The sequence below is a fragment of the Lissotriton vulgaris genome, chromosome 9 (genome assembly GCF_964263255.1).
Source record: "Lissotriton vulgaris chromosome 9, aLisVul1.2, whole genome shotgun sequence".
NCBI classification, from domain to species: domain Eukaryota; kingdom Metazoa; phylum Chordata; class Amphibia; order Caudata; family Salamandridae; genus Lissotriton; species Lissotriton vulgaris.
The window spans coordinates 422,653,378-422,678,393 of record NC_141697.1 but is presented as its reverse complement, the minus strand read 5'-3'; the positions used below and the strand labels follow the sequence as shown (position 1 = coordinate 422,678,393).

Sequence of the window (25,016 nt, the reverse complement as noted above, 5' to 3'; positions counted from 1 at the left end):
CTGGAAATGCTCGACTCATACATAAGCTCTAATGTGATGATCCTACTTATTAACTCCACCTCTTCTCACTTCTGATTCAATTTCCAGAATCTTTTTCTACAGTTCCTATTCTGAGATCATTGCAGATTTCGTTTTTTCACTATGCAATTCTTATCTAGCCAATTGCGGTCTCTTTTATCTATAGGTATATTAATTGTCTTGATTTTCGTACACACGAGTGACTTTTTTTAACCTAAGCCTGCACTAAAAATGAAAATATCATACAATTGTCTAACAGTTTGAAGGCTATAACATTCTTCTTAGTTGAAAACAAAGCATAAATGGTTCCCAAAGGTAAGACAGTAAGACACATCGCTTTCCCATATGCAATGCCATTTGGGAGAGGTACCCTAACTTGACAGTGCATTTGGAAGAAAAACATATTGCAAATACACTGCAGTTAGAAAATGTATATATACTTTGAAATAGTTTCTCCCAAGCTTTTTATTTTAATTTTAATTCTGGCCTCTGCCACTAACATAAATAAGGAGTTATTGTTCGTAGTTAATAAGTTAGAGACTATTTTTCCAACCAGGTAACATTTATCAGGCTGAAAAAAGTGCACAATCTGTTGATGATTTTTGTTAAGATTCCAGGTTGAGTTCCTCAAGCCTTGGACATCCCCGGCATTATGTAGTTCAAGTCCTGAATGGCGGTAGATGCTTCTTTACTTATGCCCTATATTTGTGGCTTTCTGCAACAGCAAGTTCTTTCCATTATTGTTGGCCCACTATCACGAATGAGACCTCTGAACTAATGATGAATTCACTCAATTAGCTATTTTAAGTATCAGAATTGTCACCTTTTTGTTCCAAAATTTGCTTGCCAGTGTCTGAAAAGAAATCTATTTTTCTGTCAGATACTAGCTTTTCATTTTCGATAACAAAGACCAATGTCCCCAAATAAAAACTTGACATACATACATGAAACCATTTTCAAGAGCAAAGCTATAATTCCAGCTTTTCGTATTCAGTAAACCCAGGTTTGTCACTTAGGCAGGTTCTGTCTTTCATTACCATTTTTAATCAAGTACTGCGCATATCCATCAAATGTAAGTGATTTCCATCTCAATTAAGCCAGGGATATCCAGAAATCTTGAATGCCCAAATGTTGTCCTTATCCGCCCGGGGACAACCTCACCTTCACCCAACAACTCATGGACACGATCTCATCCAATGCCGGTCGACTGATCTCTCAAATTTACCTGGGTGACTTCAATCTACATTGGAACGATCAGAAAGACGCTGTGGTGAATGGTCTCAAAACTTTCCTCAATGCGCTTGACCTCACCCAAATATGCAATAGCCCGACACACGACAAAGGCTCGATCCTCGACCTTATCATCGCCAAAGAAGGCTCTACCCAATTGGGGTCGATCCAACCCTGTGACTGGTCAGACCATCACATCATCACTTTCTTCATCAACGAAAAAGTTAAACCTATCACGGCTCAACCCACCAAATCCAAGATCTGGAAAAGGGACTTGAAGAATCTCAACCCTATCTCCCTTCCGTCTCACACTTGCAGTCTCCTCCTTCCCCCTACTGGTGCCCTTGATGTCCAATCACTGACTGACCACTACCTCGACTCGATGAACTCAATAATCAACGAAGCAGCCCCCCTGCAATTGAAGAGAGTCTCCACCAAGTAGTCGAACCCTTGGTACGATGGCAGACTCAATGAAGATAGACGGGCTATGCGATTGGCGGAGCGCACCTGGAGATCTGATCCCTCAGCACTGCACCTAAAAGCGCTGAAGAACAAGAGAAATGCCTATTTTAGGAAAATCAAGCGTTCGAAATCTAACCTTCAGCCTCCAGCTGGACCAAGCAAAGAACCGTCCAAGAAAACTGTTCGAACTAGTCAAAACTCAAACTAAGATGCAGCTGCTTCAATCAAACAGCGCAACAAGTGATATTCCACACTGTTAAGACTTTTCTGTATTCTTCAAGCTAAAGACTGACAACATAAGAAGTGATCTCCTCATTGATGTAAGCCGATACTCCAGACCCATCAGGATGACCACCACTCACCCGAAAAACAACGCTTCATGGACGTCATTCGACACCTACACTGAAGAGACAATTCACAATCTGCTTGGCACCTTGAAGCCTGCTAATCACTTCTCAGACCCCCTACTTGCTAATGCTGTGAAAGACTTCACACCCCTGCTCCTCCCACTCTGGACGAACATCATTAACAGCTCCCTTCAAGAAGGTCTCATCCCTGACTCCCTCAAAGAAGGGCAAGTCACACCCATACTCAAGAAACCTACAGCTGATCCGGCTGACATGAACAACTATCGCCCTATCACCAATATCCCCACCTTGGCAAAGCTACTGGAAAAATGTGTACAAATCCAATTGACAAAACACATCGATCAGTTTGACCTCCTCAACCCTCATCAATCAGGCTTCAGAGCGAAACACAGCACGGAAACGGCTATGACGCACATAATTGATGACGCCCTCCAAATCCTTGATCGCAACGATTCCTGCCTACTCATCCTTCTGGACCTCTCCTCCGCTTTTGATACTGTCAAACATGAGAACCTACTGGAGCTGTTAAATACCAGAATGGGTCTATCCGGGACTGTTCTCAAATGGTTCACTTCCTTCCTACATAACCGGTCTCCGAAGTTCAAGATCAACAACGTGCTGTCTTCATCGGTGCCTGTAACATTAGGCGTCCCACAAGGCTCCTCCCTATCCCCCACTTTGTTCAACCTCGTCATGGTACCACTCACCACCTTGCTTCAAGCATCTAATGTACACTTCCATATGTACGCCGATGACAATCAACTTTACCTCAAGCTACAATCCCCGGAAGACATCAAGCTTCTGAACGCCACACTCAGAAACACCCAATCATGGTTGGCCGATAATCACCTCAAACTAAATGCTCTGAAAACTGAGTTCCTTCTGATATCACCTCCCCCGAAGATTGCCATCACCCAGACCTGGCTCAAGGAACTAACGGCATTCAATGTCCAACCCACCATCGCGGAATCTGCGAAATCCTTAGGCATTACACTGGACGCCAAGCTCAGCATGCAGCAGCAAAGCTACTAAAGGAGCTAACTTCCAAATCAACACCTTGAGGAAACTTAAACCTTTCCTCCCTGCTAAGGACTTCCAAACTGCTGTACAGGCCCTAGTTATCCCCAGCATAGACTACGGAATTGTGGCCCTTAGCGGACTCCCCATTACAACAACCGCTCCCCTAAGAGCCTCCTTGAACGCTGCCGCGAGACTCATCACTGGTTCAAGGAAACATGCGCATATATCCCCGGATTTAAAATCCCTGAACTGGCTGCCCTTTGAGGCCAGAATACAGCTGAAAATAGCCGTTATGACACATTTGGCCATTCACCACAAGTCACCCAGCTACCTTACCCATAAGCTGACTATGTCTGGTGGCTCGAGAACCAATAGAAGTACAAAAAATCTACTCCTGAAACCTCGTAGATTCCGGAAGGAAAAAACATGCAAACGCTCCTTCTCAGGAATGGCCCCCAGAATCTGGAATGCACTCCCTCCTGAAACCAGGCTTATCTCCTCTAAGGCACTTATTAAGAAAGAGGTAAAAGCCTTCCTTATGGCCAAGTTCACCTGAACTCTCCCGCTAATGGAACAGAGACTGCTGCACCGTTGCTGCTGGACTGGTTACCTGATTGACTATTGGTACTATCCTTGTATATGACTGATATCCTAGTATGCTACCGTTACTATATTGCTCCTAATAGTTGTTCCAATTACCCTCCTGCTGCCCCTACCCCCTTCCCTGTGAGCTTTAAGAAAGAGGTAAATGTCTAAGTACACCTGGTCACTATTGCTGCGGGACCCACGACTCGGTACTGTTTCGGTATCATTATTTACATGTCGTTTTTTGGTTTTATATATGTACTGTTGCTACCCTTTACTGCTAGGCTACCATATTGTACCCCATAGTAGATTTATCCACCCTCCAGTTGCCCCTACACCTATTTCTGTAAAGCGCTCTGATATCTGCAAAGATCTTGTTCGCGCTATATAAAACTTTGAATAAATAAATAAATGGGCCTTTGTTCTATCAGAATGGCAGGAATGCTTTCAGGAAAGTCCACAATTTAAGAATTGTCAACGGTTATGATAGAGGTAGCCACACTACTGCAAAGACTGTCCTTAATCTGTCAGATATTGGCCACTGTTATGAAGGTGATGGGCAAAATGTCATTTGAGAGCACCGTTAGGAATGTATTATCTTCTAGGCCTGCCATGACTAGCTAAGCTTTTCTTTACACAACTGACACCCATTATCCAAGGCCGATTTGCCTAGAACTAGCCAGATGGTCTCCGTATGCCAGGACCACCATTGGCCAGCAGTATTAGTCTTTCTCTTTGGAAGAGAAGAAGCACACCCTCACTCTCTTTCTCCTAGGTGCACACACAGTTTTTAGGTCTCGCAGAGAAACCTATTGCAACCAAACCACAAAGCTGACTGTTAGACGGGGACCCTGAGGGTCGGCCGAGCAAGGGGGAGAGGCCTCCTGGTGAGGTCCTCTCCGTAGATATTACGGACGAGCAACTACCCCCCACAGATAGACGCCACACAAAGATAGGTTCTGCACACTTTTATCGGTATTCTTAAGCAGGTTATACTGGACGATACAGTAGGATCAGGATACGGTGGTTCCTTCAATTCTAGTCTCTGGGGGGAAAAGGGGTAACGGGACAGTCTCGGTACCGGTCCGGTACAGTCGTATAGCTCTCAATCCTCGAGCTGGAGGGTTCTCAAGTAGGGGCCGCGGCAGCGCCAGCATGCCTTCAAGGATAGTTCACGAGGTTGAGCCGCGGCAGCGCCAGCAGGCCTTCAAGGATGGTTCATGAAGATGAGCCGCGGCAGCGCCAGCAGGCCTTCAAGGATGGTTCACGACGAGGATGAGCCGCGGCAGCACCAGCAGGCCTTCAAGGATGGTTCACGACGAGGATGAGCCGCGGCAGCGCCAGCAGGCCTTCAAGGATGGTTCACGACGAGGATGAGCCGCGCCAGCAGGCCTTCAAGGATGGTTCACGACGAGGATGAGCCGCGGCAGCGCCAGCAGGCCTTCAAGGATGAGTTTGTCTCGGGTCTCTCGACTCCAGGATACAACTCCTCCCTGTTCTGGAGCTACTCCAGTTATAGGTCTGGCGCCCTTTGATGTCCGGACCCTCGCACTTGGAGGTCGGGGGGGTCCGGGATGAGGGAGTCCAGACACCCAGCAGGGGGGTGGAGCCAGCGCCCAGGGAGGCTGGGGGGCGATCGAAACCAGGCGGAGGGGAGCCATCGACACTCCTTCTCCCATTGACTCGCCAAGTGGTCTTGTTACCCCCTGGGTGGATGGTGGTGCCTCGATGTCGGGGCCTGGCTGGACCTGAGGTGGAGGTCGACCCGAGGCCACAAGGCCTGGCCGGGGAGGGTCCAAAATGGCGGCTGGGCCGGGGGACGGTGGTTCGGCAAAGGGTCCGGGCCAGCCGAGAAGGTTGTGGTTACGGGTCCGTGTTCCGTCGGGGAAGAGCTGGGGGGTGACCCGGAGGGCTGCAGGTGTGGTTCTCGTCCAGGGAACAGGGGTAGCAGTAGTCCGGGACCCGCCATGCGGGAGGGGTCGGACCACGCCACGAGGCCGGTCCAACACTGACTTTTTACGATCCGGAGTTGTAGAAGTGCACGTGCTTGTGAATGCGCTTTCTATCCCCCTGCCTTGCTCTTCAAAGGCTCCCCTTACCATTTGCTTGCTCCTGCCTCCCCGCCCACTGCTTCACACGTCACGGCCGCGTGACTCGCATTTCATTGCAAATGCTTGTTTCATTTATGCTACTCTTCAATGTGGAATAACAATGGTTTGTTTTAATGTGCGGCCTATGTGGCTTCCGTGGTCTGTCTTTTTCTTTTGAAGGAGTTGCCTCTCCTCCATAGTTGTTTTTATAGTGTTTGTAAGTGCCACAGGGGCATGGCCTAACGCTCCTAGAAGCCAGTCTTTTGGCAGGCAGAAAGTGGGTTGGAGCCATGCCGGAACCTGACTGCCACATTCGGAGGTCGAAAGCGTTATCGGCTCTCCATGGGGCTTGTGACATGTGAGCGGCAGGATCGTTGAAATTCAGTCCCCAAACCCTTTGGAATTCACTTACAAAGTGAGCATTGTTATGAAGCCGTGATCACGCTTCACAAGCCCCTGGAGGGCGACAGATAGCGCTTGGTAAGGTTCTCTTTACATACCCTAGCTTCGTTTTGTATCATGTACTATTATTATTCTCAAATTAAACAACGAATGGAACCGGGGAACAGAGAGATAAGGCGGCATGCCCAGGATAACACCCTTTCCTGAAGCGAGGTAATGAGTAGGAGAGTTTGGTGCAGATTTTCAGTGTCAGGCTCTGCCATTTTTTATGGCACGGAGTGTTTATAGCTCGTGTGTGCTTTGGCAACGCTTTTTGAGTCTGACGCATATTGGAATGTACATACACGTACTTACATACACGTACTAGATACGCTTTTACCACAGGGCAACATTGCTTTTAAAGTCTGACTTCAAGGACATGGCTCCTTCGGTGCTATTTTCTTCTCACCATGACGCTGCATGGCAAACCCGTTTTCTTTGCGTTGTCCTCTACTGATGTAAACTAAGTTGTTCGCAAATATAAAGTGCTAGATTACTGTTTGTAACGAGAGTAGGGTGCAAACAAATAATACGTAAAGTAAGATATATTGTATGTGTGCGGAGTGTAACTAATGTAATTTGTATAATGTGACGTGACTAATGTGTTGTGAATAGAGGCTTATAAAAGAGTTATTAGCGGCAGTTGCAGCCCTGGAAATGTTCTTTGCCAGTCACTCGTGTGAGCCCAACAATTACTTCTTTTTGCATAGCGCCCTTCTGCCTCTCGGCTGCATCTGTGCACTAACTGCATAGGCGCTTTCCTCTCACATTCCTCAGTTGCATAAATGGTTGTGTAACACCCGCCACTGATGGCTGAAGAGTATTGTTGTGAAAGATTAAACGTCTGATGTTTTACTGTGGAATGAGCAGGGTGCAGGGCTATTTGTCGCTTCCTCAGATGTATGTACTCTGAGGTCGTAACGCTTCAATGTATTTCCAGGATGTCTCATCATCTTTGTCCTTCCATTGGGCCATTTCAATGGCTTTGAAATGTCACGGTAACCTCATTTAGCACGCATGCAGAGAGCGTACTCGTGGTAGTTGGGAGGTGCAGCTTTGCCTCTGCGCTCTATTCCCTCTTGCAAGTTTCTCTGCCTGCTTCACCATCTCCCAGGAGCAAAGAGCAGCAGCCCTCCAGGGCTCTTGCCACAGCTATCCAAACGAGCATTCCCTACAAAGAGCAGCAGCCCTCCTGGGCTCTTGCCACAGCAATCCAAACGAGCATTCCCTACAAAGAGCAGCAGCCTTCCAGGGCTCTTGCCACAGCAATCCAAACGAGCATTCCCTACAGCCCTGATGAAAAACACAATGCCACGTATTCTGTGTTTTCCAAGATGATTGAAGGTAATCACAGCCAGCTAAGAAGTAACGTTTTTTCATTCCACTGAATGCCCTGCCTCCAGTGTCTTCCTGCTGTAGAGGAAAACCAAGTTTACTCTGGCCATCTACCTGCCAACTTGAACAACAAGCATTGGTAAAGCCAATAGGTTTCTCCTATGTGAAATCTTTTGCCTTTAGCAATGTTTTTCTTTTTTACATACTGCATAGCAGTTGAATTTCTGTGAAACATGACTTCATGTAAAAAAAAAAGTTCTATGATGCGCACACATTTGACTGAGTCATAGTGCTTTTGTTTTTACTATAAGCCATGTTGCACAGCAGCTCAAGTGCTGTGTAATATTTTAAAACAATTGACAGAGGCAATACATTATGTGAAGACGAAACCTGCTGACTTTGCCATTGCTTGTTTAAAAAGCCTGTGCCACCCACTTTCCACCCGTAGCACGTAAGCTACTGCACACTTCCCCACAGTCATGGTGGAGAAATCCCCCACTATAAATCCACTTGCATTGGGCAGAATCCCTTTTATGAATTCCTGGAAGGCATTTTCGACTGTAAACATATGTTTATGGTCAGAAATGCCTTTGTGTGTAACACCGTACTATTTCTAAGACTTGGAGTGTTTTTATTTCTAGAAAATAAACACAGGTAATGTTGGACCTGGCCTCGTGGCGTGGCCCCCCTCCTCCCGCATGGCGGGTCCCGGACTACCTCGACCCCTGTTCCCCGGCCAAGAGCAGCACCATCCACCCTCCACGAGTGCCGCCCCTCCGGGCAGCCCCCAGCTCTTCCCCGGTGGAACTCGACCTCCTCTCCTCAACCCCCTCGGCTGGCCCGGACCCTTTCCCGGACCACCGTCTCCGGCCCAGCCGCCATCTTGGACCCTCCACGACGTGGCCTCGGCCCGACCCCAGCCACAGACCCAGCAAAGCCCCGACATCGAGGCACCACGATCCAACCAGGGGGTAAAGAGACCACTTGACGAATCAATGGGGGAAGGAGTTTCGATGGTCTCCCCATCCGCCTGGTTTCGATCACCCCCAGCCTCCCTGAGCGCTGGCTCCTCCCCCCTGCTGGGTGTCTGGACTCGCACATCCCGGACCCTCCGACCTCCAAGTGCGAGGGTCCGGACATCAAAGGGCCCCAGACCTATAACTGGGGCAGCTCCAGAGCAGGTCGGCAGTTGTATCCTGGCGTCGAGAGACACCGAGACAAACTCATCTTCGTGAACCATCCTTGGAGTCCTGCTGGCGCTGCCGCGGCCCCTCTTCGTGAACCATCCTTGGAGTCCTGCTGGCGCTGCCGCGGCCCACCTTCGTGAACCATCCGTGGAGTCCTGCTGGCGCTGCCGCGGCCCATCTTCGTGAACCATCTGTGGAGTCCTGCTGGCGCTGCCACGGCCCATCTTCGTGAACCATCCTTGGAGTCCTGCTTGCGCTGCCGCGGCCCATCTTAGTGAAACCATCCTTGGGGTCCTGCTGGCGCTGCCGCTGCCCCTACCGAAGAACCCTCCAGCTCGAGGATTGAGAGCTGTGCGCAAGATATCCCTGTACCAGACCGGTACCAAGACTGTCCTGCTACCCCCTTCCCACAAAGACTAAGTTGAGTGGATTCCTGAATCCTGTTTCTCTGTATCATAACGATAACCTGCCTAAAAGTACTGATAAAAGTGTTAAGAACCTATCTTTGTGTGGCGTCCATCTTTAGGGGGGTGGTTGCTCAGCTGTACGATCCTAGGAGAGGGCCCTCGCCTGGAGGCCTCTCCCCCCTTGCTCGGCCGACCCTAAGAGTTCCCTTCTAACATTGGTGGCCAGCGGCGCGATCCGAGCCGACGCAAATCGTACAGAGAGTAACTCGCCCCACTACAAACAAAAGCACACAGCGACCATGACGACTAAAGAAACCGGACCAACCGCAGAGTTCCAGATGGAACGACTGGAAGATTACAGTCACAAGGAATTGAAGCAATTCTGCAAAGACTTGGGTATCGCTACCACAGGACTAAGCACCAAAGACAATCTCAAGCAGGCCCTACAGACTTGGGTGGGGACGGGAGCGTCGCCACCCCAAAGCGAAGACATCGCAATCACCGAGAACATTACAACCCCAGAGGAGGAGAGAAACACGGGCCTCTCTCACGAGGATGCCCGAGAACGAGAGAGGAGCCGGCTCCACGAATTGGAACTGGCTAGACTCCGCTTAGATGGGGAACTGCAACTGGCGGAAAAGAAAATAGCCCTTGAGCAACTACGATTACAGGGAGACCTGGAAGAGTAAAGAAGCCAGAGGGAGCTGGAGGAGAAGAAGCTCGCGTACGAGCACAAGCGCAGTTTGAAAGAACTAGAGATTAAGGCGAAAAACGGGAACACCGGCGTCTCCGGGAACCAGAGCTCCCCTCCCTCAACGGACACCAAGGTCCACATCCCCAAAGATGTCGTCCGAGAGTACCATAAAAACGACGACATCCAGCAATGGTTTAAGGCCTACGAGGTAGCCATGACCTCCCACCGTGTTCCGCAAAAAGACTGGGGTGCCGGGTTGTGGGGGAGATTCGTCAACGAGGGGAGAGACGCCCTGCTACAGCTCCCCGACGCTGAGATGACCTCCTACGAGCATATGAAAGCTGCCCTTCTCACTCGCTATGGGCTCACCCCGAGATGTATTGGCAGCGATTCCGAGACTTTGAAAGGATCCCCGGTACCACCTGGGTAGAATATGTAAACTTCTACAGCAGAGCCTTAGAGGGGTGGATCAAGGGCAGCCGGGTCACCACCTACGAACAATTGTTCGATCTCATCGTATGGGAACACCTCTCCAACAACTGTTTCGTCGAACTAAGGCAGCATCTCCTCGACAGCAAACTGACCGAGCCCCGGAAACTCGCCATTGAAGCTGATCGATGGGAGAGCACCCGCACCCGCGTCCCCCGGAACTGGGTGGGAGACCAAGGCCGAGCCTCCCCGGGATCCCACCGTCCGCGAGGAGGAGGAGGAGGAGGAGGAGGAGGCGGCCAGGGCCGGTGCCGGGACACCGCCACGGTGCCCCCCACCAGCACTCCCCCTTCCTTGGCCGGGAGAGGAGCCCCTCCTGCACGGCCGGGATCCCGCTCCAACGTTATCTGCCACAAATGCCAGCGACCCCGGTGCCCCCCACCAGCACCCCCCTTTCCTGGCCGGGAGAGGAGCCCCTCCTGCACGGCCGGGATCCCGCTCCAACGTTATCTGCCACAAATGCCAGCGACCCGGTCATTATGCCAATGACCCCAACTGTCCGAGAAACCAACCCTCCAACCTCACGGGTCCACAAAACCGCTAGATCGCCGCCGTCTCTCTGGGGGAGGAACAAGGCGAAAAAGAAGCCGAAGACTGTGAGCAATACCAGACCGAGTGGGAACCCGCAGCCATGTCCCTGGTATGTCTGGGCGAAAGAGACATGGTCCCCCGGGCCCCAATCCCGGCCAACACGCAAGTACAGCCAGTGGGTCACGATTAATGGACACCGGGCCGAAGCCCTCCGCGACACGGGAGCCAGCGTAACGGCCGTCCGTTGCCATCTGGTGACCCCGGAGCAAATCTTGCCCAATGTACTATGCCCAGTACGGTCCACGGATAACTCTGAAAGCCTGTGCCAGATGGCCCGCGTCCCCTTTGAATGGGGGGGGAGTGTCGGGCATGCTGAAAGTGACCGTCCGAGACGATGCCCCCGTAGACTGCCTCCTGGGGAACGACCTCGAGAGCTCCCCCTGGGCTGCCGTTGAGCGGAGGGAGCACCTGGGGATGCTTGGCCTCCCTGAATGGGTCTGTGCGACGACCCGATCCATGGCCGCCCGCGCCATCCCCTCCACTGAAGAACCCGAGTGGCCCGAGCCTCCACCGGCCGTCACCACTGAAGACACCAACCCTGAACCCGGTCCACCGGGGCCCAACGATGAAGAAACTGCCCCGCCCCGCTCCGCGACCTCCTGGAGCTGGCCCAGTGGCGCCAAGCAGGTGGCCCCACTCAAGAACAGTTCCGCCAAGAGCAAAAAACGTGTCCCTCCCTCGAGGGGACCCGACAGCAAGCCGCAGCCCAGAGCGCAGGGGATGCCTCGGGGGCCCACTGGGTCTATTGGGACAATGAGCTCCTCTACAGTGAGCAGAAGATTGCCGAGCTCGGGGCCAGCCGGGTGCTGGTAGTCCCCCTCCGATTCAGAGACTTCCTCCTGAACCTGGCCCATGATGTACCTCTCGCGGGGCACCTGGGGCAGGACAAAACTTACAGCCGCCTAGTGACCCACTTCTACTGGCCCAAGATGAGGAACGATGTGATCAACCACTGCCGAGCCTGCCCCACCTGCCAGGCCAGCGGGAAGAACGGCAGAAAACTAAAAGTCCCCCTGCAACCTTTCCCAGTCGTCAACACTCCCTTCGAGCGGGTAGGGATTGACATTGTGGGGCCCCTGGAGCCCCGGACATCACAAGGTCACCGGTTCATACTCGTCCTGGTGGACCATGCCACTCGCTATCCCGAAGCCATTCCTCTCTGGAACGTGACCGCGCCCGTGGTGGGCCGGGCCCTGATGGGAATTTTATCCCGGGTGGGCTTCCCCCGAGAAGTCGTCAGTGATCGGGGCACGAACTTCATCTCCCGATACATGAAGTCCCTATGGCAACAGTGCGGGGTCACGTACAAATTTACGACCCCCTACCACCCTCAAGGGAACGGACTGGTGGAACGCTTCAATCGCACCCTCAAGGGTATGATCATGGGCCTGGCAGAGCCCTTACGACGCCAATGGGACGTGTTGCTGCCCTGCCTCCTATTTGCCTACCGGGAGGTCCCACAGAAGTCCCTGGGATTCAGCCCCTTCGAACTATTGTATGGGCACCCCGTCCGGGGTCCCCTAAGCCTGGTCAAAGAAGGATGGGAGGTGACCACCCAAAATGCTCCTCCTGATGTGTACCGCTACCTCCTGACCCTCCGGAACCAGACTCGGCGGTTCCAGGAACTTGCCAAGGCCAACCTCGAAGCCAGTCAAGAAGACATGAAGCGCTGGTATGATCAAAACTACTCGTCCATTGAGTTCGAGCCGGGACAACAGGTCTGGGTCATGTCCCCGGTCGAACCCTGCGCCCTCCAGGACAAATGGACTGGGCCCTTCAAAGTGGTGGAGCGCAAGGGCCCTGTCACATACCTGGTGGACATGGAGTCCCCCAGGAACCCCCGCCGGGTCCTCCATGCCAACCGACTTAAGCCTCACTTTGTCCGCTCAGAACTTAGCCTCCTGATGGCTACCGACAGTGGGGCTGAAGAGGACTCTGAGCCACTACCCGACCTCCTGAAGACCCTCGAAAAAGACGGCTCCGTGGAAGGAGTCAACCCCTCTTCCACCCTGACCCCAGCACAACGCCAACGTTGGCAAAACTTATTACGACAATTTGCCGATCTATTCTCTCTCACCCCCATGGTGCCTCCACGATGTCGACACCGGGGATAGCCCACCTATACGGCACCGGGCCTACCGAGTTCCCGATCAGGTACGCGCCTTCATCCAGTCGGAAGTGTCCAAGATGCTGGCTCTAGGGGTGATCGAGCCCTCCGACAGCCCATGGGCCAGCCCGGTCGTGCTGGTCCCCGAGGCCGCCGCCCCTGGCGTAGCCCCCGAACTCAGGTTTTGTGTGGACTACCGGGGCCTGAACGCTGTCACCCGAACAGACGCTCACCCCATCCCTCCGGCTGATGAACTGATCGACCGCCTGGGGGCAGCCCGCTACCTGAGCACCTTCGACCTAACCGCGGGCTACTGGCAGATCGGACTCACCCCGGGCGCACAGGAGCGATCCGCCTTCTCCACCCCTGATGGCCACTACCACTTCAGGGTGATGCCCTTCGGGATGAAAAACGCCCCCGCCACGTTCCAGAGACTAGTAAATTAGGTGTTGGCGGGGCTCGAGGAGTTCAGCGCCGCCTACCTGGACGATATCGCGGTGTACAGTTTTCACTGGGCTGAACACCTCCAACACCTCCGGGAGGTCTTGGCTGCCCTCCGACGGGCAGGACTAACAATAAAAGCCAGCAAGTGCCAGATCGGCCAAGGGTCCGTGACCTTCCTGGGGCACCAGGTGGGAAGTGGCCAGGTGGCCCCCCTCCAACCCAAGATCGCCGCCATCATGGCCTGGGAACCCCCGGTCACCCAAACAGAGGTCCGAGCCTTCCTGGGGCTCACGGGATATTACCGGCGCTTCGTAAAAGACTACGGCAGTATTGTGGGCCCCCTCACAGAACTCACGTCAAAGGAACACCCACCGAAGGTACACTGGACACCCGAGTGTCAGGCCGCCTTTGAGACCCTCAAGACAGCAATGTGCACCGCACCAGTGCTTCAAGCCCCCGACTACAGCCGGGAATTTATAGTACAAACCGATGCCTCCGATCACGGCGTCGGAGCAGTTCTCTCCCAAATCAATACCGAGGGAATTGACCAGCCAGTAGCCTTCATTAGCCGACGTCTGCTGGCCCGAGAACAGCGCTGGAGCACCATCGAGCGGGAGGCCTTCGCCGTGGTGTGGGCTCTCAAGAAGCTCCGGGCCTATCTCTTCGGCACCCACTTCCGGGTACAAACTGACCACCGACCTCTGCAATGGCTGATGCAGATGCGAGGGGAGAATCCGAAGCGTTTGCGTTGGTCCATCTCCCTGCAAGGGATGGACTTCACTGTGGAGCATCGCCCAGCCAACGACCACGCCAACGCAGACGGCCTGTCCCGCTTCTTCCGCCTCGGCGAGGAGAATACCCAAGGAGATGGGTGACTCTCTCTGCCTTCAGCTGGGGGGGACGCGTGTTGGACCTGGCCTCGTGGCGTGGCCCCCCTCCTCCCGCATGGCGGGTCCCGGACTACCTCGACCCCTGTTCCCTGGCCAAGAGCAGCACCATCCACCCTCCACGAGTGCCGCCCCTCCGGTCAGCCCCCAGCTCTTCCCCGGTGGATCTCGACCTCCTCTCCTCAACCCCCTCGGCTGGCCCGGACCCTTTCCCGGACCACCGTCTCCGGCCCAGCCGCCATCTTGGACCCTCCACGACCAGGCCTCGTGGCCTCGGCCCGACCCCAGCCACAGACCCAGCAAAGCCCCGAAATCGAGGCACCACGATCCAACCAGGGGGTAAAGAGACCACTTGACGAATCAATGGGGGAAGGAGTTTCGATGGTCCCCCCATCCGCCGGGTTTCGATCACCCCCAGCCTCCCTGGGCGCTGGCTCCTCCCCCCTGCTGGGTGTCTGGACTCGCACATCCCGGACCCTCCGACCTCCAAGTGCGAGGGTCCGGACATCAAAGGGCCCCAGACGTATAACTGGGGCAGCTCCAGAGCAGGTCGGCAGTTGTATCCTGGCGTCGAGAGACACCGAGACAAACTCATCTTCGTGAACCATCTTTGGAGTCCTGCTGGCGCTGCCGCTGGCGCGGCCCCTCTTGTGAACCATCCTTGGAGTCCTGCTGGCGCTGCCGCGGCCCCTCTTCGTGAACCATCCTTGGAGTCCTGCTGGCGCTGCCGCGGCCCACCTTCGTGAACCATCCGTGGAGTCCTGCTGGCGCTGCCGCGGCCCATCTTCGTGAACCATCCTTGGAGTCCTGCTGGCGCTACCGCGGCCCACCTTCGTGAACCATCCGTGGAGTCCTGCTGGCGCTGCCACGGCCCATCTTCGTGAACCATCCTTGGAGTCCTGCTGGCGCTGCCGCGGCCCATCTTAGTGAAACCATTCTTGGGGTCCTGCTGGCGCTGCCGCTGCCCCTACCGAAGAACCCTCCAGCTCGAGGATTGAGAGCTGTGCGCAAGATATCCCTGTACCAGACCGGTACCAAGACTGTCCTGCTACCCACTTCCCACAAAGACTAAGTTGAGTGGATTCCTGAATCCTGTTTCTCTGTATCGTAACGATAACCTGCCTCAAAGTACTGATAAAAGTGTTAAGAACCTATCTTTGTGTGGCGTCCATCTGTAGGGGGGTGGTTGCTCGGCTGTACGATCCTAGGAGAGGGCCCTCGCCTGGAGGCCTCTCCCCCCTTGCTCGGCCGACCCTAAGAGTTCCCTTCTAACAGGTAACAATCATCTCTAGCTGTGGCTTCTGAATATTTATTAGCATATGTATTTGTCGCCATGCATGCACATTGCCTATACATGGCTCGAATTTTCTCAGAATCATTGAAACTAAAAAGTGAGAGATCGGCTGTAAAAAAAAATTCAATTGCTTCCTTCTTTATGTTGTAGTGAAATTTCTCAAAGAATACCATCAACTATTACGTGTAAAGAAAATAAGTCAAGTTACTTTTTTAATAAACTCTACTCTTCAGCAAAAACTTCAATTGCCAGATGGAATTATGTTATGAATGGATAATTTTTCAACAAGTCCTCGAACAGATCAGAGACTACACGTGTATTGGCATTTTAAAAAAGAAATACCCAGGGCAAAATTGTTTTTTCTCCTCAATAACCCACTGGGGCAAGGGAGTGGAATGCCAGAGTGACAGTGGTTTATTGCTTCTCTGAAATATTTATGGAACATGTGTCGCTCCTAATATAGGTGTGGCCTAGAGACTCCTGTACGCTGTCTCAATGGCTTCATGTAATCAAACAAAATCAAAAAAATATATGCATGCATAATTACATAAAGTCTTTTGGTGAGCACTCTTTACCGACTGGCCTGTTCAACAGTCATTTAAATGTTGTTTTCACCCAACACAGCAGGCAGTATTGGACTGTCGGTCAGAATACTTCAACATATTGGTTATCTTGTCCTGGGCTTGAAAGCATTTTCCTGATCACGTGTGCATATCTGCATAACAAAGCAGTGCACTCCTCTGCCACGACTCTTGGGCCAATTCTTTACCTCTGAATGAATTTTTTCCTTCCATTATTTGTCCTTTTTTTGGTCTCGCCTGAGCCAATGCGCTTGCGCATTGCTCCGGCGAGACTTATGTAGGGGCTCCAGGAAATGCTGCTAGGGCTTTGGAATGCGGATTATGGCCAGTGCATGTGGGCCGGGCGCTCGCTCACCATTTGCTCCTCCACCCCGCATCAGACTTGAAAGGAATGCCATTTGTCTGAGCCTTGGCATCAGACCTCAAAAGGGTGCGCTCCCGCCCCGCCACAGCAATGCCAATAGCTTGTTTTTTTTTGCATCCATTTCGCGGGGAAGTCGTGTTTTGTTCCGCGTTCTCTGCACCTTTCTCGGTTTTTTTTCTGGACGAAAGTGAAAGCCTACCGTGCTTGTTTACAGTAGCATTGCTCCTCAAATGCTGTTGTTGTGTTGCCATCTCTATAGGGACACAGCTTGAAAACACTCGACTTACTAGCTGCAATGCTACATCCACTATGCTTTGCCTCTAAACACGTTGATCCCTCGCAGACTGTGCTGATTCTGCCCCTCCTGATTCTGAAACTGACCGACGCAGTCACCACGCAGTATCTTCTCTCTGTCTTATGATGTCTGCCCTGCCACCATTTACTTCGGACCCTCACCCTCACACCACCTCACCCTCACAAACCCTCACACCCTCTCACCCTCACCCACCCTCACCCACCCTCACCCACCGTCACACACCCTCACATACCCTCACCCCCTCACCCTCACAACCCTCTCACCCTCCCTCACACCCCCTCACCCTCATACCTCCTCGCCCTCACCCTTGCACCCCCTCACACACCTCTTCACCCTCACCCCCCCTCACTCTCACACCCCCTCACTCTCACACCCCCTCACTCTCACACCCCCTCACTCTCACACCCCCTCACTCTCACACCCCCTCACTCTCACACCCCCTCATCCTCACACCCACACCCCCTCATCCTCACACCCCTCACCCTCACACCCCTCACACACCCTCACCCTCACACACCCTCACACACCCTCACCCTCACACACCCTCACCCTCCCTCACCCTCACACACCCTCACCCTCACTCACCCTCTCACCCTCACTCACCCTCTCACCCTCACTCACCCTCTCACCCTCACTCACCCTCACACACCCTCTCACCCTTACACTCTCACCCACCCTCACCCACCCTCACTCACCCTCCCTCACCCTCACCAACCCTCACACACCCTCACTCACCCTCATACCCTCACAACCCACAACCCTCTCACCATCACTAACCCTCACCCTCACAGACCTTCTCACCCTCACACCCCCTCACTCTCTCACCTTCTCATCCTCATCCTCACACACCCTCACCCTCACACACCCTCACCCTCACTCACCCTCTCATCCTCACACACCCTTTCATCCTCACACACCCTCTCACCCTCACACACCCTCTCACCCTCACAAACCCTCTCACCCTCACAAACCCTCTCACCCTCACAAACCCTCTACCCTCACAAACCCTCTCACCCTCACACAGCCTCATCCTCACATCCCCTCACACCGCTTACCCTCACACCCCCTCACACCCCTTACCCTCACACCCCCTCAACCCCCTCACCCTCCCACCCTCCCACCCCCTCACCCTCCCACCCTCCCACCCCCCCACCCTCCCACCCCCCACCCCCCCACCCTCCCACCCCCCCACCCTCCCACCCCCCCACCCCCCCACCCCCCCACCCTCCCACCCTCCCACCCTCCCACCCCCTCACCCTCCCACCCCCCCACCCTCCCACCCTCCCACCCTCCCACCCTCCCACCCCCTCACCCTCCCACCCTCCCACCCTCTCACCCTCCCACCCTCCCACCCTCCCACCCTCCCACCCCTCCCCACCCTCCCACCCCCTCACCCCCTCACCCTCCCACCCTCCCACCCCCTCACCCCCTCACCCTCTCGCCCCCCCACCCTCCCGCCCCCCCACCCTCCACCCCCTCACCCCCCCACCCCCCCACCCCCCCCACCCCCCCACCCTCCCACCCCTCACCCCCCCACCCTCCCACCCCTCACCCCCCCACCCCCCCACCCCCCCCACCCCCCCACCCTCCCACCCCTCACCCCCTCACCCCCCCACCCCCCCCACCCCCCCCACCCCCCCCCCACCCCCCCACCCTCCCACCCTCCCACCCTCCCACCCCCCCACCCTCCCACCCTCCCACCCCCCCACCCTCCCACCCCCCCCACCCCCCCACCCTCCCACCCCCCCACCCCCCCACCCCCCCACCCCCCACCCTCCCACCCTCCCACCCCCCACCCCACCCCCCCACCCTCCCACCCTCCCACCCCCCCCACCCCCCCACCCTCCCACCCCTCACCCCCCCACCCCCCCACCCTCCCACCCCTCACCCCCCCACCCTCCCACCCTCCCACCCCTCACCCCCCCACCCCCCCACCCTCCCACCCCTCACCCCCCCACCCCTCACCCCCCCACCCTCCCACCCTCCCACCCCTCACCCCCCCACCCTCACCCCCCCCACCCCCCCACCCTCACCCCCCCCACCCCCCCACCCTCACCCCCCCACCCCCCCACCCTCACCCCCCCACCCCCCCACCCTCCCACCCCTCACCCCCCCACCCTCCCACCCTCCCACCCCTCACCCCCCCACCCTCCCACCCTCCCACCCTCCCACCCTCCCACCCCCCCACCCTCCCACCCCTCCCACCCTCCCACCCCCCCTCACCCTCCCACCCCCTCACCCTCCCACCCCCCCACCCCCTCACCCTCCCACCCCCCCACCCCCCCACCCCCTCACCCCCTCACCCTCCCACCCCCCACCCCCCCACCCCCTCACCCCCCCACCCCCCCACCCCCCCACCCCCTCAGCCCTCCCACCCCCCCACCCCCCCACCCCCCCACCCCCCCACCCCCCCCACCCCCTCACGCCCCCACCCCCCCACCCCCCCACCCCCCCACCCCCTCACGCCCCCACCCCCTCACGCCCCCACCCCCTCACCCCCCCCACCCCCTCACCCCCTCACCCCCCCACCCCCTCACCCCCTCACCCCTCCACCCTCCCACCCCCTCACCCTCCCACCCCCCCACCCTCCCACCCTCCCACCCCCCCACCCACCCCCCCACCCACCCCCCCACCCCCCCACCCCACCCCCCACCCCCCCACCCACCCCCCCCACCCCCCCACCCCCCCACCCACCCCCCCACCCCCCCACCCCCCACCCACCCCCCCACCCCCCCACCCTCCCACCCCCTCCACCCTCCCACCCCCTCACTCTCACACCCCCTCACTCTCCCACCCCTCATCCTCACCCTCACACACCCTCACCATCACACACCCTCACCAACCCTCACACACCCTCACTCACCCTCATACCCTCACCCCCCACAACCCTCTCACCATCACTAACCCTCACCCTCACACACCTCCTCACCCTCACACCCCCCTCACCCTCACACCCCCTCACTCTCACACCCCTCATCCTCACCCTCACACACCCTCACCATCACACCCCCCCTCACCCTCACACCCCCTCACTCTCACACCCCTCATCCTCACCCTCACACACCCTCACCATCACACCCCCCCTCACCCTCACACCCCCTCACTCTCACACCCCTCATCCTCACCCTCACACACCCTCACCATCACACACCCTCACCAACCCTCACCAACCCTCACACACCCTCACTCACCCTCACTCACCCTCATACCCTCACCCCCACAACCCTCTCACCATCACTAACCCTCACCCTCACAGACCTTCTCACCCTCACACCCCCTCACTCTCTCACCTTCTCATCCTCATCCTCACACACCCTCACACACCCTCACCCTTACTCACCCTCTCATCCTCACACACTTTCATCCTCACACACCCTCTCACCCTCACACACCCTCTCACCCTCACACACCCTCTCACCCTCACAAACCCTCTCACCCTCACAAACCCTCTCACCCTCACAAACCCTCTCACCCTCACATCCCCTCACCCTCCCTCACACCGCTTACCCTCACACCCCCTCACACCCCTTACCCTCACACCCCCTCACCCTCCCACCCTCCCACCCTCCCACCCCCCCACCCTCGCACCCCCTCACCCCCTCACCCTCCCACCCCCTCACCCCCTCACCCTCCCACCCTCCCACCCTCCCACCCCCTCACCCTCCCACCCTCCCACCCCCTCACCCTCCCACCCTCCCACTCACCCTCCCACCCTCCCACCCTCCCCCTCACCCTCCCACCCTCCCCCTCCACCTCCCACCCTCCCCCTCACCCTCCCACCCCCCCTCCCACCCTCCCCCTCACCCTCCCACCCCCTCCCACCCTCCCCCCCACCCTCCCACCCCCTCACCCTCCCACCCCCTCACCCCCCCATCCTCCCACCCTCCCACCCCCTCACCCCCTCACCCTCCCACCCTCCCACCCCCTCACCCTCCCACCCTCTCACCCTCCCACCCTCCCACCCCTCACCCTCCCACCCCCTCACCCCCTCACCCCCTCACCCTCCCACCCCCTCACCCCCTCACCCTCCCACCCCCTCACCCCCCTCACCCTCCCACCCCCTCACCCTCCCACCCCCTCACCCCCTCACCCCCTCACCCTCCCACCCCCTCACCCTCCCACCCTCCCACCCCCTCACCCCCTCACCCTCCCACCCCCTCACCCCCTCACCCTCCCACCCCCCTCACCCCCTCACCCCCCCACCCTCCCACCCTCCCACCCCCTCACCCCCTCACCCCCTCACCTCCCACCCTCCCACCCCCTCACCCCCCTCACCCCCTCACCTCCACCCTCCCACCCCCTCACCCCCTCACCTCCCCACCCTCCCACCCCCTCACCTCACACACCTCCTCACCCTCACACCCCCCCTCACCCTCACACCCCCTCACTCTCACACCCCTCATCCTCACCCTCACACACCCTCATCCTCACACACCCTCACCCTCACACACCCTCACCCTCACTCACCCTCTCATCCTCACACACTTTCATCCTCACACACCCTCTCACCCTCACACACCCTCTCACCCTCACACACCCTCTCACCCTCACAGACCCTCTCACCCTCACAAACCCTCTCACCCTCACAAACCCTCTCACCCTCACAAACCCTCTCACCCTCACAAACCCTCTCACCCTCACACAGCCTCATCCTCACATCCCCTCACCCTCCCTCACACCGCTTACCCTCACACCCCCTCACACCCCTTACCCTCACACCCCTTACCCTCCCACCCCCTCACCCTCCCACCCCCTCACCCCCCCCACCCTCTCACCCCCCCACCCTCCCACCCCCTCACCCCCCCCACCCTCCCACCCTCCCACCCCCTCACCCCCCCACCCTCCCACCCTCCCACCCCCCCACCCCCCCACCCCCCACCCCCCCACCCCCCCACCCCCCCCACCCCCTCACCTCCCACCCCCCCACCCCCTCACCCTCCCACCCCCCTCACCCTCCCACCCCCTCACCCTCACACACCCTCACTCTCACTCACCCTCACACCCCCTCACACCCCCTCACCCTCACACCCCCTCACCCTCACACCCCTCACCCTCACACCCCCTTACCCTCACAACCCCTCACCCTCACAACCCCTCACCCTCACACCCCCCCTCACCCTCACTCACCCCCTCACCCTCACTCACCCTCTCACCCACCCTCACTCACCCTCTCCCCCCTCACTCCCTCACCCTCACCCCCTCACTCCCCACATCCCCACATCCCCTCACCCTACCTCACACCCTCCCCCTCACACCCCCTCACTCTCACACCCCCTCACCCTCACACCCCCTCACTCTCTGACCCCCTCACCCTCACACACCCTCACACACCCTCACCATCACACACCCTCACTCACCCTCTCATTCTCACACCCCCTCATCCTCACACCCTCACCCTCCCTCTCATTCTCACACCCCCTCATCCTCACACCCCCTCATCCTCACACCCTCACCCTCACACCCCCACCCTCACACCCCCTCACACACACTCCCTCACACACCCTCTCACACACTCCCTCACACACCCTCTCACACACTCCCTCACACACCCTCTCACACACTCCCTCACACACCCTCTCACCCCCTCACCCTCACACCCCCTCACACTCACACCCCCTCACCCTCACACCCTTCACACACTCCCTCACCCTTACTCACCCTCTCACCCACCCTCTCACCATCACCCACCCTCTCACCATCACCCACCCTCTCACCATCACCCACCCTCTCACCATCACCCACCCTCTCACCCTCACCCACCCTCTCACCCTCACCCACCCTTTCATCCTCACACACCCTCTCACCCTCACACACCCTCACCCTCACCCACCCTCACACACTCACCCTCACACACCCCCTCACTCTCACACAACCTCACCCTCACTCCTCTTCACCCTCACTCCTCCTCACCCTCACCCTCACACACCCACACCCTCATCCTCACTCACCCTCTCACCCTCACACACCCCCTCACCCCCTCTCACCCTCACACCCCCTCACCCTCACACCCTCACACCCCCTCACCCTCACACCCCCACACCCCCTCACCCTCACACCCCAAACCCTCACCCTCACACCCTCTCTCACCCTCACCCTCACACCCCCTCACCCTCACACCCCCTCACACACACTCCCTCACACAGCCTCTCACTCTCACACACCCCCTCACCCTCACACACCCTCACCCTCACACCCCTCACCCTCACACCCCCTCACCACCCTCACACCCCCTCCCCCTCACAAGCCCACACCCTCCCCGTCACACACCCTCACACCCCCTCACCCTCACACCCCCACACACACACCCTCACACCCCCTTACACACCCTCACACCCCTCACACACCCCTCACCTTCACACTTCTCCCCCTCATCCTCACACCCCCTCACCCTCACACCCCTCACCCTCATACCCCCTCACCCTCATACCCCCTCACCCTCATACCCCCTCACCCTCACACCCCCTCACCCTCACACCCCTTCACCCTCATACCCCCTCACCATCACACAACCTCACACCCTCACCCTCACACCCCCTCACACCCCCTCACCCTCACTTTCAAACACCCTCACACACCCTCACACATCCTCACACACCCTCACACACCTTTGCCCTCTCACCTTCACACACCCTCACTCACCCTCACACCCCCTCACACACTCTCATCCCCCTCACCCCCACACCCCTCACACCCTCACACCCCCTCACTCACCCTCACACCCTCACCCTCCTACCCCCTCACACCCTCACCCTCCTACCCCCTCACACCCTCTCACCCTCCCACCCTCACACACCCTCACCCCCCTCACTGTCACACTCTCACCCTCACACCCCTCACCCTCACACACCCTCATCCTCACACACCCTCATCCTCACACACCCTCATCCTCACACACCCTCATCCTCACACACCCTCTCACCCTCACACACCCTCTCACCCTCACTCACCCTCTCACCCTCACACACCCTCACACCCTCACAACCCAAACCCACACCCTCTCACCCTTACACACCCTCTCACCCTCACACACCCTTTCACCCTCACACTCCCTCTCATTCTCACACCCCCTCATCACACCCTCACACCCTCACACCCCCTCACACCCTCACACTCACACACTCCCTCACACACCCTCTCACTCTCACTCACTCTCACACACCCTCACACCCTCACCCTCACACCCCCTCACACCCCTCACCCTCACACCCCCTCACCCTCACACCCCCTCAACCCCCTCACCCTCACACCCCCTCCCCCTCACACCCCCTCCCCCTCACAACCCCACACCCTCCTAGTGACACCCCCTCACACCCCCTCACCCACACCCCCCCACACACACACTCACACACCCACACACACCCTCACACACCCCTCACCTTCACACCCTATCACCTTCTCATCCTCACCCTCACTCACCCTCTCATCCTCACTCACCCTCTCACCCTCACACACCCTCTCACCCTCACACACCCTCTCACCCTCACCCTCACACAGCCTCACCCTCACATCCCCTCACCCTCACATCCCCTCACCCTCACATCCCCTCACCCTCCCTCACACCCCCTTACCCTCACACCCCCTTACCCTCACACCCCCTTACCCTCACACCCCCTTATCCTCACACCCCCTCACCCTCCCACCCCCTCACCCTCCCACCCCCTCAACCCCCCACCCCCTCAACCTCACAGACCCCTCACCCTCACACACCCACTCACCCACCCACCCTTACCCACCCTCTCACCCACCCACCCACCCTTACCCACCCTCTCACCCACCCACCCACCCTTACCCACCCTCTCACCCACCCACCCACCCTTACCCACCCTCTCACCCACCCACCCTTACCCACCCTCTCACCCACCCACCCACCCTTACCCACCCTCTCACCCACCCACCCTTACCCACCCTCTCACCCACCCACCCTTACCCACCCTCTCACCCACCCACCCTTACCCACCCTCTCACCCACCCACCCACCCTTACCCACCCTCTCACCCACCCACCCACCCTTACCCACCCTCTCACCCACCCACCCACCCACCCACCCTTAACCCACCCACCCTTACCCACCCTCTCGCCCACCCTCACCCACCCTCTCGCCCACCC

At 57.5% G+C, this 25,016-nt stretch overlaps 1 protein-coding gene across 1 annotated transcript in view; it reads left to right on the top strand.

The window, feature by feature from the left end:
* CDC42BPB (CDC42 binding protein kinase beta) overlaps positions 1-25,016 on the top strand; it is a 900,025-nt gene that overhangs the window by 359,755 nt on the left and 515,254 nt on the right. The window lies entirely within an intron of this gene.